We start from the raw sequence: 6,000 nt of genomic DNA, 5'->3' as shown, positions 1-6,000 counted from the left end.
CACCCGGGTATTGCCAGAACTCGGGAGTTGCTATCTAGGGCGGTGTGGTGGCCCTCGGTGGCTAAGGATGTGGATCAGTGGGTTCGGGCATGTGACATCTGTGCCCGAAATAAGACTCCTAGAGGGGTTCCTGTTGGCCCATTACATCCACTCTCTATCCCATCTAAGCCATGGACCCACATTTCAATGGATTTTGTGGTGGACTTGCCCATCTGGGTTGTCGTTGACAGGTTTTCGAAGATGGCGCACTTCGTTCCACTGGTTGGGCTGCCATCGGCCAGACACCTGTCTGAATTATTTATGCTGCATGTTGTGCGTCTCCACGGGTTGCCACTTGATGTGGTCTCTGACCGCGGATCCCAGTTTGTGGCCAAATTCTGGAGGGCATTTTGTTCCGATCTCCAGATTTCTGTCAGCTTGTCGTCAAGCTACCATCCGCAGTCTAATGGGCAGACTGAAAGGGTGAACCAGTCCTTGGAGCAGTTCCTCAGGTGTTATGTCTCCAAGTGTCAGACTGACTGGGTTGCTCATCTGTCCATGGCGGAGTTTGCCTATAACAACGTGGCTCACTCTGCTACAGGGATCTCTCCCTTCCTTTGTGCGTATGGGCATCATCCTAAGGCCAATTCTTTTGAGCCCCTGGACTCCACACCTGGTGGTTTCGGTCCTTAGAGGTATTTGGAGGAAAGTGAAGAAAGCCCTTGTGTCTGTGTCATTAGTGACCAAAAGGGTTTTTGATAAGCGGAAAAGACCCTGCAGCTTCAAATTAGGAGACTTCGTCTGGTTGTCTACCAAGAATTTGAAGTTGAGACAGCCATCTCATAAGTTAGGCCCCCGGTTCATCGGCCCTTATAAGATCACCAGGGTTATCAATCCGGTGGCATTTCAGTTAGATCTGCCCCGTTCTTTGGGTATCAATAAAACATTTCATTGTTCCCTTTTAAAACGGGCGATTAGTAATCCTTCTTCCAGTGGAAGACCTTCCCCTCTTCTGATACGTGGCCAGAGGGAGTTTGTTGTTGAAAGGATTCTTGACTCCAAGATGGTTCGGGGTCGGCTGTCATTTTTGGTGCACTGGAAGGGGTATGGCCCGGAGAAGCGGTCGTGGGTGCGCAGTTGTGATCTTCATGCCCCCAGACTGATACGCTCTTTCTTCTCGCAGTTCCCCGATAAACCCGGTGGTAGGGGTTCTTTGACCCCTCGTCAGAGGGGGGGTACTGTTAGGGTCTCCTGCCCTGTGCTGCCACGTCGTCAAGGCAACCGGGAGACAAGTGCTAGCAGAGTAACCTGAGCGCAGCTGATACTCCGGTTCGGGTCTTTTGCTGTGCAGTGGTTACAGGCTCTGTGCACGGCAGGGGATCCGGTGCTGGTTTTTGTGCTCACAGTCTGTGGGGTCTGAGTGGGGCGTGGACAGCACCTGCTATATAAGGCCTCTTCTCAGGTTAAGCAGATGCTGCTGAATCTTTGTTGGTTAGTCAGTTCCTGAAAGTTAGCCAGTACTGTGTAGCTTTGTATTTGTTGTTGCTTACTGCAAATAGGCCTGGGGATTTGGTACTACACTCTGCCAATCCAGACCTAGCAGTAAGACTGGAGTCAGTCGTTTAACTTGCTGGGGTTCTTTTGTCATGTGGTATGAGGAACCCCGAGCCTGTGTGTGCCCCGACAAGCAGCCGCACCATGCCAGAAATAAGTGGTTTAAACATAGACTGGCGTGTGCTAACAGGGACACTCTCAGGGCATGTAATACCATAGTCAGAGGTACTGCTAGCACACAGTATGGCTTCTGGTGACACACAGTAACAAAATATGAGGAGAGCAGGAGTATAACAGGGGCTGATGTCTCCTGATGTATGAGATACACCAGAGAGTGTGGGGAGGAGACTGGTCAGATCTCTGGGCTGGTAACACACAGTGACATGATGTGAGAGGGAGAGCAGGAGTATAATAGAGGCTGATGGCTCCTGACTCCCCTACTATGCGAATACAGTTCCCTAATTTCTACTGACAGAGGAGGGTGTAGGATAAGAGATTGCTGTAGTGACTGAGAAAGGAGAATATGTGACTCTTTTCTGTAATAATTGTTTATTACTCACCTGTGCTGATATCTGTAGGGATCTCCTCCTCCTTACACTGCTGATCACCCCTCACATACGTCTCTTCTTCTCCCTCTATATCTTCTGCCTTTATATCAGTCACATACGTCTCTTCTTCTCCCTCTGTATCTTTGACTTTAATATGATTTAATTGTGCTTCACCCTATGTAAACCATTAATAAAATATTGTAAAATTGTTGATTTCAGTAATAGATTAAACAATACAAATATAATGTCCCATTCCCAGCAGTCACCTCTCCAGTCATCACCCAGACACGTCCCCTGGTGTTACTGTATAATGCCCCATTCCCAGCAGTCACCTCTCCAGTCTTCACCCAGACACATCCCCTGGTGTTACTGTATAATGTCCCATTCCCAGCAGTCACCTCTCCATTCATCACCCGGACACATCCCCCGGTATTACTGTATAATGTCCCATTCCCAGCAGTCACCTCTCCAGTCTACACCCAGACACATCCCCTGGTGTTACTGTATAATGTCCCATTCCCAGCAGTCACCTCTCCAGTCATCAACCAGACACGTCCCCTGGTGTTGCTGTATAATGTCCCATTCCCAGCAGTCACCTCTCCAGTCTTCACCCAGACACATCCCCTGGTGTTACTGTATAATGTCCCTTTCCCAGCAGTCACCTCTCCAGTCTTCACCCAGACATGTCCCCTGGTGTTACTGTATAGTGTCCCATTCCCAGCAGTCACCTCTCCAGTCATCACCCAGACACATCCCCCGGTGTTACTGCATAATGCCCCATTCCCAGCAGTCACCTCTCCAGTCTACACCCAGACACATCCCCTGGTGTTACTGTATAATGTCCCATTCCCAGCAGTCACCTCTCCAGTCATCACCCAGACACGTCCCCCGGTGTTACTGTATAATGTCCCATTCCCAGCAGTCTCCTCTCCAGTCATCACCCAGACACATCCCCTGGTGTTACTGTATAATGTCCCATTCCCAGCAGTCACCTCTCCAGTTATCAACCAGACACGCCCCCCAGTGTTACTGTATAATGTCCCATTCCCAGCAGTCACCTCTCCAGTCATCACCCAGACACATCCCCTGGTGTTACTGTATAATGTACCATTCCCAGCATTCACCTATCCAGTCTTCACCCAGTCACGTCCCCTGGTGTTACTGTATAATGTCCCATTCCCAGCAGTCACCTCTCCAGTCATCACCCAGACACATCCCCCGGTGTTACTGTATAATGACCCATTCCAAGCAGTCACCTCTCCAGTCATCACCCAGACACGTCCCCTGGAGTTACTGTATAATGCCCCATTCCCAGCAGTCACCTCTCCAGTCATCACACAGACACGTCCCCGATGTTACTGTATAATGTCCCATTCCCAGCAGTCACCTCTCCAGTCATCACCCAGACACATCCCCTGGTGTTACTGTATAATGCCCCATTCCCAGCAGTCACCTCTCTAGTCATCACCCAGACACATCTCCTGGTGTTACTGTATAATGTCCCATTCCCAGCAGTCACCTCTCCAGTCTTCACCCAGACACGTCCCCTGGTGTTACAGTACAATGCCCCATTCCCAGCAGTCACCTCTCCAGTCTTCACCCAGACATGTCCCCTGGTGTTACTGTATAGTGTCCCATTCCCAGCAGTCACCTCTCCAGTCATCACCCAGACACATCCCCTGGTGTTACTGTATAATGTCCCATTCCCAGCAGTAACCCCTCCAGTCTTCACCCAGACACATCCCCTGGTGTTACTGTATAATGTCCCATTCCCAGCAGTCACTCTCCAGTCATCACGCACACACATCCCCCGGTGTTACTGTATACATCCCAATCCCAGCAGTCACCTCTCCAGTCATCACCCAGACATGTCCCCCGGTGTTACTGTATAATGTCCCATTCCCAGCAGTCACCTCTCCAGTCATCACCCAGACACATCCCCCGGTGTTACTGCATAATGCCCCATTCCCAGCAGTCACCTTTTCAGTATTCACCCAGACACGTCCCCTGGTGTTACAGTACAATGCCCCATTCCCAGCAGTCACCTCTCCAGTCTTCACCCAGACATGTCCCCTGGTGTTACTGTATAATGTCCCATTCCCAGCAGTCACCTCTCCAGTCATCACCCAGACACACCCCCTGGTGTTACTGTATAATGTCCCATTCCCAGCAGTAACCCCTCCAGTCTTCACCCAGACAAATCCCCTGGTGTTACTGTATAATGTCCCATTCCCAGCAGTCACTCTCCAGTCATCACCCACACACGTCCCCCGGTGTTACTGTATACATCCCAATCCCAGCAGTCACCTCTCCAGTCATCACCCAGACACATCCCCTGGTGTTACTGTATAATGTCCCATTCCCAGCAGTCACCTCTCCAGTCATCATCCAGACACAGCCTCCGTTTTTTCTGTATATAGCTAGTTCCTAGCAGTCACCTCTTCAGTCATCACCCAGACACATTCCCCGGTGTTACTGTATAATGCTCCATTCCCGGCAGTCACCTCTCCAGTCATCACCCAGACACGTGTCCCAGTGTTACAGTGTAATGCTCCATTGCCGGCAGTCACCTCTCCAGTCATCACCTAGACACATCCCCCGGTGTTACTGTATAATGCCACATTCCCAGCAGTCACCTCTCCAGTCATCACCCAGACACATCCCCCGGTGTTACTGTATAATGCCACATTCCCAGCAGTCACCTCTCCAGTCATCACCCACACACGTCCCCCGGTGTTACTGTATAATGCCCCATTCCCAGCAGTCACCTCTCCAGTCATCACCCAGACACGTCCCCCGGTGTTACTGTATAATGTCCCATTCCCAGCAGTCACCTCTCCAGTCATCACCCAGACACGTCCCCCGGTGTTACTGTATAATGTCCCATTCCCAGCAGTCACCTCTCCAGTCATCACTCAGACACATCCCCTGGTGTTACTGTATAATGTCCCATTCCCAGCAGTCACCTCTCCAGTTATCAACCAGACACGCCCCCCAGTGTTACTGTATAATGTCCCATTCCCAGCAGTCACCTCTCCAGTCATCACCCAGACACATCCCCTGGTGTTACTGTATAATGTACCATTCCCAGCAGTCACCTCTCCAGTCATCACCCAGACACATCCCCTGGTGTTACTGTATAAAGTCCCATTCCCAGCAGTCACATCTCCAGTCATCACCCAGACACGTCCCCCGATGTTACTGTATATATCCCATTCCCAGCAGTCACCTCTCCAGTCATTACCCAGGCACGTCCCCCGGTGTTACTGTATAATGCCCCATTCCCAGCAGTCACCTCTCCAGTCATCACCCAGACACGTCCCCCGGTGTTACTGTATAATGTCCCATTCCCAGCAGTCACCTCTTCAGTTATCACCCAAACACGTTCCCTGGTGTTACTGTATAATGCCCCATTCCAAGCAGTCACCTCTCCAGTCATCACCCAGACACATTCCCTGGTGTTACTGTATATATCCCATTCCCAGCAGTCACCTCTCCAGTCATCACCCAGACACATTCCCTGGTGTTACTGTATAATGCTCCATTCCCAGCAGTCACCTCTCCAGTCATCGTCCAGACACGTCCCCTGTTGCTACTGTATAATGCCCCATTCCCAGCAGTCATCTCTCCAGTCATCACCCAGACACGTCCCCCGGTGTTACTGTATAATGTCCCATTCCCAGCAGTCACCTCTCCAGCCATCACCCAGACACATCCCATGGTGTTACTGTGTAATGCCCCATTCCCAGCAGTCACCTCTCCAGTCATCACCCAGACGCATTCCCTGGTGTTACTGTATAATGCCCCATTCCCAGCAGTCACCTCTCCAGTCATCACCCAGACACATCCCCTGGTGTTACTGTATAATGTCCCATTCCCAGCAGTAACCCCTCCAGTCTTCACCCAGACACATCCCCTG

Source organism: Pseudophryne corroboree (assembly GCF_028390025.1).
Source record: "Pseudophryne corroboree isolate aPseCor3 chromosome 3 unlocalized genomic scaffold, aPseCor3.hap2 SUPER_3_unloc_72, whole genome shotgun sequence".
Lineage (NCBI taxonomy): Eukaryota > Metazoa > Chordata > Amphibia > Anura > Myobatrachidae > Pseudophryne > Pseudophryne corroboree.
Note: the sequence above shows the minus strand (reverse complement) of the source record.